The sequence below is a fragment of the Panthera onca genome, chromosome F1, assembly GCF_046562875.1.
Source record: "Panthera onca isolate mPanOnc1 chromosome F1, mPanOnc1 haplotype 2, whole genome shotgun sequence".
NCBI classification, from domain to species: Eukaryota; Metazoa; Chordata; class Mammalia; order Carnivora; family Felidae; genus Panthera; species Panthera onca.
The window spans coordinates 1773883-1787293 of NC_138355.1; positions in this window are offsets into that span (position 1 = coordinate 1773883).

Consider the following 13411-nt stretch of genomic DNA (forward strand, 5'->3'; position numbering starts at 1 on the left):
TCTCTGAAACAGTGAGCTTAAGCTCCCCACCTCCCACCCGAGCACAAGCCCCCAGAAAAAGACACATGAGACCACACGGCAAAGAGGGTTCTCTGTGAGGACAGGAATAGAGCTCTCACTCAAACCTGAATTGCTGAGAACTTCCAGTCTTGATCTTAGATTTCCAGCCTCCAGAATTGAGAGAAAACAACTGTCTCTTAAATCCATGTAATATGTGGTATTCTGTGAAGGCAGCCCAAGCTGACTAATGTGGGTCTCACTCAGTCATTGGCCTCAGCAGCTTATCCTACCTGGGCATTTCCAGACTCGAACTCAGTTTTGTCTATATTCCGGAACTGGCACTCACAATCCACTTTCCCTTTGTGAAGAATGATCTGTGAATTTATTTTTTTAAGTTAGCTCTATGCCCAATGTGTGGCTTGAACTCACTGACCCCAAGATCAAGAGTCACATGCTCTATCAATGGAGCCAGCCAGGTGTGACTGACCTGTGACTTGTCACATGGTTGATGATTTCATAGCACAATTTATCACATGTAGGAATGACCTAGACCAAAGATCTTCTTGGATTTTCTTTTGATCAAGTTTGACCTCAAATATCAACCTAGAATGACCTGGGAAATCTAGATCCAGATTCTGCAGGGTGACTCCTTGAACCCACATGGCATGCTCTTCCTTTTCTCTTGGAAAATTTCTGTGCTTCTGACTCTCCAGAACCACAAGACATGTATTTGACTACTGTTGAGGGAGCTGGGCTTAGTCTTGGGGAGACACAGTTGAAAAGGAAAGAATCCCCAGAATCAGGGCATGTTGGGGTGGATAGAATTATAGAGGATGTTCCTGTGGGAGGAAAAGAAGTTGAGGATGAGAGCCCCTCTCACACTCCACTTTTTTGAGGACCAAAAATTTTCTTTTCTAGGAGCAGCAGATGAGACACTTCCAGCAATAGTAAATAATAATAATAATAATAATAATAATAATAATTTATAGAAACAAGGATTCAGTGCAGCCTCTAGGTTTGAAGGCCTGGAGGCTCTTACATAGATGCCAAGCCAGCACAGCAGAAGAGGACCTCAAAGTCCGTGAAGTGTGAGTTCAAGCAGATAAGGAGCTCTTTGCAGATAGCCGGAGTGTGCTTAGTGGAGGTGATCTCGCAAATGAAAACTCAGGTGGGAAGAACATGCACAGGCCAATGGCACTGTGGGCTGAGGGAGAAGACAGTCTGTTCCAGCGCAGGTGTATCTGCTCATGGCCACCAGCTCCATTTGGGCAGGCACAGGTACTCTGCTAATCTAGGTTTGCTTGGCTCCGCCTTGAAGTCTTCTTTGACACAGGCCAACACAGGAAATGCTGTGTCAGCCTGAGGGGAAGATGAAGGAAAACTTTCCACCAGCAAGAAAAGCACTAATCTTTCTCCCTGTTTGATCAGATCCTGGGGAGCGCAGCATTCATGGCCACCTGCCCCCAGACCCTTCCCCCTACAAGACTAGGCATGACAGGTCTTAGGCCAATGTTGGGGGAAGGGTGACCAAGAGTCAGGAAGCCCTGGGCATTCAGGATGACATCTGCCTGCAAAATCTCCACGCACTGAACATTGGGTGCCTGCTTCTACATTGTGGGTTCCGAGAGCAGGACCATGGCGCCCCTCGTGGCCTCTTGGGGGAGGCGCACAAGGATCCCAGGATTGAGGCAAGGGCATGTATAAAGGATACAATCCCACCTTCCCCTCTAGACCCAGCTGAGAGTTCACAGCAGGAGGTGAGCCGGGTTCCAGGCACACCTCATCCTTCCCTTCAGTTCCTCCACAACTGTACTTTGGATGAGATTTCTGCAGTCCAAATCAGCCCTTGGAAGGAACAATACCATGTCTTGAAAACAAAACAAAACAGCTATTCCGAAGACACTAGAAGAATCTGGGCAATTTTATGTTCATCAGCGGACACTTCTAGGATTCTGATTGCCTATGTCTGGATTGCGCCTCTAGGTACTGTCTTACTTTTACATACACACACACACACACACACACACACACACACACACACACACATATGTATATACATACATATATACACATATATATGTATATGTATATGTACATATATATGTATATATTTTTCCAGAATCAGTTGCTCTAGTAATGAACCCTCTACCTTCACTGCCCTCTTTTAGCTTCTCTTGGTCTTCTTTATTGCTACCATTTCCTTTGAGCATCTATTGGGTCATTATCATGGCTGAACTGCCAGATTCTTTGTCCATTTAATAGGCTTCATGAGGTACTGTACTGCATCTTTGTGAGATCTGTGAGATCATTTTGGTGTCTATTTGTATGGTATTTGTGTTGTACTTTCCTATGATCCTGTTGCCAGAGATTGATTCTAGAGCTGCTTTAATTAAGTGGGCTGGGTTGTTGGTGCACTACTAAGAAAGAACGAGTCCATCAGTAAGTATATTTTGTCATGAAGACCTTGGCTTGCCTCCTATGTCTTCCCCATTGTGTCTTGAACATTCAGGACACTCTCTTCTATAGATGTGATCTGACTGGCTCTATCACAAACCTCCTGTGGACCTTGTCATATGCAGATAAGATAAGCCAAGAGATTCACATTGAGTTTTCAGTGACATTAAAATCTTTTGACAAGGGTTCCTGGTAACCCACAAATCTTCACAACATTTGTGGAGATGTATACTGTAATTTACATTTTTTGAAAACTGTAAATGGGGCGCCTGGGTGGTTCAGTCAGTTGAGCGTTTGACCTTGGCTCAGGTCATGATCTTGCAGTTTGTGTGATCACCGAGTTGGGTTCTGTGCGGGGCCTGGAGCATGCTTCAGATTCTGTGTCTCCCTCTCTCTCTGCCCCTCCCGTGTTCATGCTCTGTCCATCTGTCTGTCTCTCCCTCTCAAAAATAAAACGTTTAAAAAAACCCTGAAATTGAGGTCATTATATTTATTGACCAGATCTCTCCTCACATAGGTAGGGGCTGCAGAATACATTCCCCATTCACATTCCCTCAGGGTGTTCTGCAATGTCAGCACAGAAAACACTATGAGGAACAGATCATGCTGTGTTTTTTTGCACATCTCTTTTGTTATGTTAGTGACAGGAACAAACCAGATGGGAAAGAGTGATAGAGGCCAGGGAACCCCAAAGCAAGAGCAGAGCAAATGTAGTCACAGACAAAGGTATCGTATACTCCTACAGGATGTGCATTTCAAGTCCTTTTTAAATTTTATTTTTTTAATGCGTTCTGGTTTTAAGAGGGAGAGACACAGAGAGTGAGGTCAGGATAGGGGTCTAGAGACGGGGATACACAGAATCCAAAGTAGACTCCAGGTTCTGAACTTCAGGACACACCCCTATGCAGGGATCGGCTTCTTGCACCCTGAAATCATGACGTGAACCAAGTTCGGGCATTTAGCAGACTGGGCCATCCATGCACTCCACAAGTTGGTTAGGAAAAATGATATCCAAGAATGTAATTTGGATGCTCATGAAAACCTCAGGATCCTGCAGACAGTAACTGATTCTGCAATTTTTCAACACCTTTGTAATCATGTATCTGTTGGTAATGGACTGTCACTGGACATTGTCACTTTTGACTGTTATATACCAATCAGTGTGCACATACTTAGAGTCATATGCCTTAATTCTATCGAAGGAGAAAGAAAATAATCTTCATTCTTACATAAGGAAAGGGAAGCTTACTTCCGAAGTCGATGTGGAATCTCCTTCTCTGTTCTCCATGGAAATTCCATCATTCAGGTCACTGATGGAACCTAAAAAGATACACAGATAGTTTCAGGACACCAGTGGGACTGCTCAGGAGTGTTCCCTGGTTTTTGCTTCGTGGAGTTATTGACACAAGTATATGGAGACCGGTGGTTCCTGAGTATCAACAGACCTGCTGCTGGGTCATCCTTGGTACATAAAGGAAGGTAAAGGAAAGGAGCAGGGAAGCAAATGGAAACAGGCCTGTGAATTTTCGCTGCAGGGAATATAATCAATGGGAAATATTGGAAACAGTGAGATGCATGCTATGTTTTGCTAATGGATCCCAATGATCCTAATGCTTGTTTCAAGATCAGGAAATGATCCTGCATTGCGGACATTTTCAAGACAATGTGTTTGCCCTGACTATGCAGGACATATGCAACCAGGTGGTGGAAACAATCCTCACTACCAAAGTTTGATCTGGGTTCCTGTTTACCACGGTCCTTTCAGTGTGCACGTCAAGGTTTGAGTACTTCCTAAGGCTTATGATACTGTTATGAAATTGAGTAGAAATCTTCCTGATTCTTCACTGCCTAGACCCCATATGAGAGATGCTGTTAAGTGTGAAAGATGTTGGGCCATTTTTTTTTCTTCTTTATCTCCACCTCCCTAGAGGGAATACCAAACAAACTTTCAGGTGTAGCTGTCCTGAGGGAAGAATGTACTGTTGTAGGCAGTGTGCACTGACCCTGACTTAGAGTCCTGGAAATTGGTCACCTGAATTGTTGTGTGTGAGTAGCACATATCTTCTGAAGAAACACCCACTCCACACACACACACACACACACACACACACACACACATCACAGAGAAACATCCACCACCCTCATACACAAAAAACACACCAGCTAAATGGTCTACGTGCTGTCCATACCTGTAGAACAAGGGTTTTGTTTTACCGTACAATCCGTTTTCCTCACAAAACCCCATCTGCCACTCCCAGCAGGAACCCAGAAATCAGGGATTCTCTCCAGACCAAAACAGATGAGAAAGCCTCACCCTCAGAGTCATCGAGAGTCTTTCTCAAGAAGTTTCCAATTCCAGAATATATACCATGAACGTTTACTGTGGCTTCACCCTGTAATTACAGAATAGGCAACAGTATGAGGTTCACATCATACTGTGCACAGGGTTTACACATGGATTTTGTTCTCTTGGTGATGTTAGCAGCTAGTCGGGATGCAGGTTTTGAGTCAATGACTTCAAACAATCATACAAAGGTTACCTGTGAAAAGGCTTCCGTTTTCAAGGTCACATCTCCCAAGTCAGTTTAATCAGCACATACAAAATTCTTTTCCACAGAGGAAAATGATCTCCTGACAAATGCTGACTACCATACAGTTTCTCACTGGTGGTGTAATTATTACTTTTTTCCCTTAGGAAAATCACATCAGTTGGTGATAGAATCACAGGAAAAACCTTCAGCAGTAATAAATTGGATATAACCTCACAGATGGCCAAGCACAGATGTTCATATCTTAATTCCCTTGAAATCAAAGTAAAGCAATCGTGCTCTTTCAGGTACAGAAAATATCTTTACCTCAGGAAGAGTTATGGGTGCTTCCTCCACCTTTGTGTTGGGAAACTTTTGCATCAGGTCTTCAGGGGCAGCTAGGAAGAATCAGAGCAACCATCAAGACACTGGTGGGGCAGCTCAGGAACTAGTCAGAGGTTTTATTGATTGAACATGAGGCAAGCATGTGCTTGTGGGTGAAGAGTAATTATGGACTGTGCTGCAGCTGGGCATTCTCTAGGGGGACCAAGGATGGCACAGAAAAGGAGCAGGGAACAAATGGGTTACAGGGGGTTTGTCTTTCCAGCAGAGACGATCCTGAGGGAGATGAGATAGTTAATGAAAGTCGTGGAAAGCCTGAAGTGCCTTGCATGTCAAGATTGAGTCTCCTGGCCTCTCTTGATTGTTTGAAGGTCAGCCCATTTATCACTGTCTGCCTCTTTGAAAATCTGTTCTTCTGCCAGAATCCCCATCGTGTATTTGCTAGGATTTTGTATTCATCATGTCTACTTTGGAATTTGTCCTTGACGAAATGCAACTTTAAATGTGAAGGTGTATTTCATCCTAGGAAAAGAATCCTCTTAGATTTCCTCATGAATCATTTTGTCATAAAGATTATTACATCTAGAAGCCTTGAAAATACTGACATCCCATCATGTGAAAGGAAACACTATTGATCCCCTTGCTATACTCCTCCCAATTTTCTTTGGTCTGTAAGATGTACGTGTGTCCAGGGTGTCAGTGATGTCCTTCATGGCCCATGCCATCCAACAAATGACAAGTTCCTTGTGGAGGTGAGGTCTGAAATGAGCACTGAAAACGTCTACCATTGCCATGCAGGAGGTTTGAAATAAAAGTGCTAGACACGTAGCTTACTACCCAGTTTTATTTTGAGTTCCTGTTTCAGAATGGCCTATGGGTGTGTGCTTACAGTTTTGTGGTATTTCTTTCCTTTTGTGTTCATGGTTATTTCTTTAGTTTGAGAAAGTGCATGAGATGGGGAAGATCAGAGACAATGAGAGACAGCATCCCAAGCAGGCTTCGTGCTGTCAGCATAGAGTTTGACGTAGGACTTGATCTCCAGAAACTTGACAACATAACCTGGACCGAAATAGTCAGACGCTGAACCAACTGTGCCACACAAGAGCCCACAGAATTGGAGCACTTTTAATGCTTATGGTAATGTTATCAAATACACTAAATTGTCTCTCTTCCTTTTCTGCTATTGGCTATGTGTAAGCAATGACCCCAGCTATGAGAGATGTGGACTTGCACTGTGCTCCATGCAGCATCACACTTTCCAGAATCTCTGGGCTGACCACAAGAATGTGGTCCTTTTATGTGCATTTGAGACAACGACATGCCCAAATCATCTGCGCCTACTTCTCTGCCCTGCTTATGTGACTACTTAGGACACTGTGTAAGTTTAGGAGGTGATTGGGCCTTGTAGAGTCTAGCACTTCCAGTCAGATACACATTGCTAAAATTCCTTTCCTCTGTGACTAATGGTGCCATGGCTTAGTGCTAGATGTATATTAGTAGTCCAGAGCAACTGAGGACTGACTCCTGGGTTCAGAACTGGGCTCTCCATGTAATAGGGCAAGTTTTAGGGTCATAAAACAAACATGGTCATAGTGCTTTACTGGACATCTCTCTCAGTACACCTTAACCATCATTCCCAGGAGGAACACAGACACAGGACGCAACCTACTTTATCCCTTAGAGTTTTCCACAAAGACTGATTTTCCTAAATATGAACACTTTTCCTTTGCCCCAGCATCGATCTGTAGTTGAGAAAATAAAACACGATGAAGATCACACCATCCTATACATTTTGGCATAGGTCTTTCATTTGGTGAAGATCAGGAGATAAAACACTATGTACAGTGGTTGAGTTATTTCCCACCCCCAAGTTAAGGAAGACACATGTAAAGATTTTGAGCTTGTTATGCCAGATGTGTCAAGTTCATTCTTATCATCAAATCCTAAATTCTTTTTAGTAGGAACATGTCCTGCTGAGGAAAGTGTTCACTTGCATATAGTTTGAAACAGGTGCTCTCACGTTTTATTGCCCCTTTGTACTTGCTGTCACTGGGTAATAGACTTTCACTCAGCATTCCCCCAAGCAAAGAAACTGCATATCTCATCATTAAGGTTCATTGTCAGATTTACCTCTCTCCATTGGATTGAAGAGGTAATAAAGGAAGTAACACTTCTCATAGAAAGTGAAGTGAGCTTACCTTGGAAAGAGATGGGACCACTTCCTCTGCCCTGTCTCCGGGAAGGTCCTCAGATGGCTCCTCTCTGGCATCTAGGAGGACACAGAGCAGCTGTCAGGACATTGGTTGTGCTGATCAGGAATGACTCAGGGAGATTTGCTTGAGTGGACATGGAGCCACAGTGCATGCATGTGATTCCTGAACAAACAAGGCCTGACCTGCTGATGATCCAATGTCCTTGGTGGACAAAGAGGAGCAGGAAGGAAATGAGATAGAGAGCCTTTGGTTTCAAGCCAAAGGGTTCTACTCAATGTGAAATCATCAGTCTCAAATAGGAAAATGCTCAATGCACACTGTGTTTCAGTGATGGAGTCCGCTGACTTGTCCTGCCCACTGGAAAGGGCCATTTCAGCTTCCTGGCCTGCATATATGCCGCTAGCGAATTTGTCTTCTATCCTTCTGCGTTATTAGGTTTGTACAGAATGAAATACACATTAATTTGATCCTTCTATGATGCTACAAGTACACAATGGGTGGCATTCTTTACAAGAATAATGCTGTGGACTCAGCACTAACATCTACTTCCAAGACTTTTCCATTCTATTGTAAATAACTTCTCTCTCTCTTTCCACTGCTGCAGCCATCCTACCTTCTCCTTTCTGAGTCTACAAATTTGTCTACTCTAGTTTCCTCATAGAGTTGTATGTCTTTCCAGGTGTGTCTTCTTTCAAAGAGCGTATTACTTATTCAAAGTTCATGCATTTTTTAGGATATTTTATGTTTGAATAATTTTCCATTGGCTGCACGGATCATATGTTATTTACACTCTCATCACTTGATGGACTTTTGGGTGGTGTCTCTATGTCAACTGGAAAATCTGCTGCCATGAATATTTGGTGCACAATTTCTGTCAGTTACTGTAATGGGGATACTTGTAATTCTGCATTTGTCAGTCGCATAGAACCCTGAAGCACATAGAAGGTCTTTCAACATAAACTGTGTTTTGACTTCATAAGAAGTATGTATGTTCTTTCCTGAATTGTGATTTATGTAATACCCTCATGTAAGATGTTGTGAATGGGGGAAAGTGGAGGGGTGGTATATTGGAACTTGCTGTATTATGTGTTAAAAGTTTATGTTTTTAAAAAAATTTTTTTTTAATTTTTTTCTTTTTTTTAATGTTTATTTATTTTTGAGACAGAGACAAAGACAGAGCGTGAGTGGGGGAGGGGCAGAGAGAGAGGGAGACACAGAATCCTAAACAGGCTCCAGGCTCTGAGCTGTCAGCACAGAGCCCGACGCGGGGCTTGAACTCACGGAGTGTGAGATCATGACCTGAGCCAAAGTCAGACGCTTAACTGACTGAGCCACCCAGGTGCCCCAAAAGTTTATGTTAAGTGAACATGTTGCTAATCATATCTACTATTTTTAAAAAATCGGAAAACACTGTTTCATGGGGAGACCTAGATTGATCTCTGTTCAAAAGGTAGCTAACGTGTATACATTCAGGTACTAGACACTTGTGTACCATTCAACATGGATCCTTCATTGATATAGAAATGTTTCTTAATTTCTATAGTTATTGTACTATGATTGACTCAAGGAGTTTAAATTTTTAGCCTTGAAATTGCTGAAATGCCTGCCTCGACATTTTATACTGTTCTGAAAGTACAGGACAATGAATGAAAAGAATTATTCTTAACTTAATGAGTAAATTTCCACGGTACCTTCCTCTGGTACAGGAAGATGGTGCACCCTGGTGTGCGACCAGAAGCAGTCTCTTTTCTTTATGGATATTGTTGTCCTGGGTGGCACATCTTGTGCTTCATGTCCACAGCAATTTCCTGGGCAATGCAGAGAAATAGTAAGGTTGGCATCTTGATGGAAGAAGACCATAGAACAATTTGTCATGCTTTTCTCGTAGTTCATCCTTCCACTCTCCCTGCTCACCAGCTGCCTGACAAATCTCATGCATCAAAAATGGACTTAGAAAAATGTTGAGCTTTGGTTTGCACCTCAAACGGTTCACAGCCAAGTTTGGAGGGCCAATCCTGTTATTTAGCAGAGACATTAATAGAAATGCAGTAAAGCACAGTCACCACACTTGATGGCCAGGGTTGACATCACAATAAGAATCTACACATACCTGACAGAGGTAAGAGAGGGCTCTGTTCCTCAGTTTCCTGTTCTCACATGTGAACGTGTTAAGATGCTGTGCTCATTCATGTGCTCTGATGGGGCTAAAAGTGATGTACTACAAGTGAAACCTCGAGAACAACAAATGTTGGGTGCTTTACAATTTCTCTGTTAAGTGTTCAGTTACTGCATGTCTACAGGAGGAGTTAGGCACATGATAATGGTTGACTCCAGAGAGGATACTTGGAGGGCTGCACCATGTTGGAGTGTGGAAGCTCACTGTTTCGCCTTCCCACGGTAGTGATTCTCTACAGCTCAGAGAATACATGTATTATCTACTCTTATCATCCCCGTGTCAGTACTGTTGGGAGGGCAAGCAGAGGCTGTCACCAATATTTCACCAAGGTTGACAAAGAAATTTAGGGACACGAAGTGACCTGATTGGAGAGTCCACCATGATGTATGACATATCCTGGAGAGCAAGTTAGTTACGTCTCTGGTTCAGAGATCGCTGACCACCTGAGACCTGCCCAGGGTCTGTGAGGAAGTGCTTTGTACCTCTGAATCAGGAACTGTCCTCACTTACAGACATCCTCCTATCCCAAGATTCTGTGGGAGACAGTGGGTGCCAGGTGGGAGGGGCCTGTGCTACGGAAATAATCTGCATCCTACCCCAGCCTCCTGCTTTCAGTTTCAGTCCATGACAGAAAATATGGTACAGTTTTTCCAAATGAAGATCCAATGGAAGACCAGGGAAGTGTACCTTTAGCCATACCCCCCAGCTTTTCAGAAAGTCAGCTCACTCACCTAGGGCATTCCCAATAGCTATTTGAACATTCACATGGACCAGTGGTCTGCTTGGCCCCAAAGATGATTCAATATTTGGGCCATTCCAAACAAACTGCCACACTAGGACTCAGACAAGAATTTGCTTCCCTTCAACTGACCAATCCTGATGAGAAGTTTGTAGGGATGAACAGGAAAGTTACCATCTGTGCTGGGGCTTGCTGATTGAATGAATGAAGTTTATGATGCTCAGAGTGTTACTATTGATCTGAGGAAAATCCTAAGGGGCCTGGAATAAGGTCTGGCCTAGAGCCACTGGCTTGGATGCAGTGGCTGCAGTGAACACCTCCTTGCTCCTTCCTTCCTCTCCCACATCTAGTCTTTATTTTTAGGTCTCTTTATCCTATCTGGACACTGTAGGTATAGAGTTCAGACTCCTGTCTGTTTTTAGAGCGTCTCCTCCTTGTGCCCAGCCTGGAGACCCCACCTGAGGTCTCCCTTTGACTGTTATCAGGCAGTCCGTTACTAAGTTGCCAAACATTGCCAAACATTTATTCCACCCACCCAATGGCATGTTCCCTTCTCCTTTGCCCTCAGGCATCACCCAGACAGCTCGTGGTCCCTTCCATACCAGCCCAGGACAATACCCAAGAAATCCTAGTTTCTTTCCATATAAAAATGTCACGATTTAGACTACTCATATTTACGTTCAGAATTTGACATCTGCATTCAGAAGAGTTGAGCTCCAATTCCCTTCCCTGTCATGTCTGTTGCTGGGGTGGAATCAAGATTCTCCTGACCCAATGAGAGCAGTGTGGGTGTGTTCTCTGTGTGTGTACTCAGTAAGACTGTGTACACAATGGGAATTCAGAAATAGTTTTCTGTATTGAGGAAGATCTTTATGAAAGCCAGCTCCGTGGAAAAATCAAACGTAGAACTTAAGTTTTACAGCAAAATAAGATAGTACATTCATAGAACTCAGTTGACAAATTAGGGGTGGAGGTGAACAGCAAGAGAAAATTTCAGTGGCAAATAGCCTACTTGAAAGAACAGAATTCAGAAAATGAGTAGGAACATACCTAAAGAACAACAATTCACATTTCCCATCATGGGGGAACTTCTCACCAGTGACCAAACTGCAACAGCTCAGCTCACACAGTGACAATTGGAATGGAAGCAAAGGTGCATCATCACATCTCCATGGTGATGGGTCATCAGACAACTTTCAGAGTGAAGGCACCTCTACATTCTGTGGTTCCAGCTTGCTCCTGTCTCGCCTAGTGTATGTCCTCATGGGCAAGTGGGCCATTTAAGACGGTATGTTTTGTTTTCAAACATGATTCCTATCCCACACCATATTATTCTCTGTGAAAACAGGGATAACAGAAAAAAAAAAAGAAAAAAAAGAAAGAAAAAGTCCTGCTTTCTAATGGAGTTAATGGTGAAATTTTCAGTGTGGAGAGGAATAAATGGAATATGTTCAGAATACAAAGATATTCCTTTCTTGAGTAGAAATCCCAGCTCATCCCATTTCTGATATTCCTCATTGATGGGACAAATTTAGACAAAACAATTCACATTTGTTCTAGAGAGAAAATGAGCATCAGTAGGAATTCAATTTTAAAAAATTATAATACTTTCTCAAAACATAACTATCAAGTTATATCTTATCATCATCCTATATTAAATATGTTTACACTGTATACAACAAAATCTTTACACTTAGTTAACCCTTCTGAGCTCCTTGAATATTGTCACTGTTGCAATACATATACAGTGAGCAATTAATAAAGTAAGACTCAGAATATTCCCATCCAAGTGTTCAGTAAAAACATAATCAAGGCTATTTTTGTCTCAATGTAGTTATAAATGTGTTTATTGATTTCTTTGTTCATTTCCATGTGTATTTACCTAATTTATTTGGAGAGCTTGAGATGGGGAGAGGGTGTGAGGTAGAGAGAGAGAGGGAGAAACAAAAGCATGCTTCATGCTAGCATGGAGGTCAATGTGGGGCACTAGGGAGACCCTGAGAAGGCCAGGATTTGTGCAGGGTCACACTCATGGTCAGGGTCAGGAGCCTGGCCTCAACCCAACCCTGTGTCCTCAACGCTGAGGCACTGGCTGCGCCCAGGCCTCCTGGGGGCTTTTGGTGAGGTGTGTTGGTGTCACTGTATGGACAGGGTATGGGGTGGAGTGGAGCCCTTCTGCAGCCTGAGGGCATGGTTCTCGCATGAGGAAGAAGCCTGGTAAGGGGAACCCAGGCAGTGACCACACTTCCTTGACAACAGAACACAACAGAATTCACAACCCGGTAACCAGGCACCCACATTCTGGAGACAGCGTCTTGCTTGGCTTATTTGTTTGGAAACCTGCACATAAGCAACATGCTTTCCTGCTGTGTGCCCATGTCACAAGGCTATCAGCTCAGGAGAGCCAACAGTGACACTGTTTCCCGATCTTGGAGACAGTGTGTCATGTCTCACACTGGGCGCCTCTGGATTCTAGCTTGGAAAGACCCAAAGGTAACAGAGAGAGTCCCAGATCTGGCCAGTCAAGCCTGATACCTCTTTTACTGACCTGTGTGGCCCCACTTCCCCTCCCCATGTGTGTGTCTATGTGTGGAAGGAAGGGTCATGTGTGGCAGGCCCACCTGAGGAGATACAGTCTGATAAAGGGTCAGATGCCCGGTGGATGGTCATGCTCACAACCCAGGTTAAGGCTGGCTGAGAGGGACAGGGTGCTATGGGGCTTCCCTCGTGTCCCCAAGGTTCATCCTGAGACCTGAAGTTGTATGTCACTGCATCCTGGGTGCAGGGCTGTAGACAGGTTAGTTATCTGGGAGCATCCGTGGGAGAAGGCAGAAGGACCCTGACGATGGCTGAGCAGGTCTGTGATACCTCTGGGACAGCAGCTATTCAGTGCCTTTGCAGAAGACTACAGATAAGATCAGGGATTGGCTGGCAGACCCGTGCTCCGTCTACCCTGTTG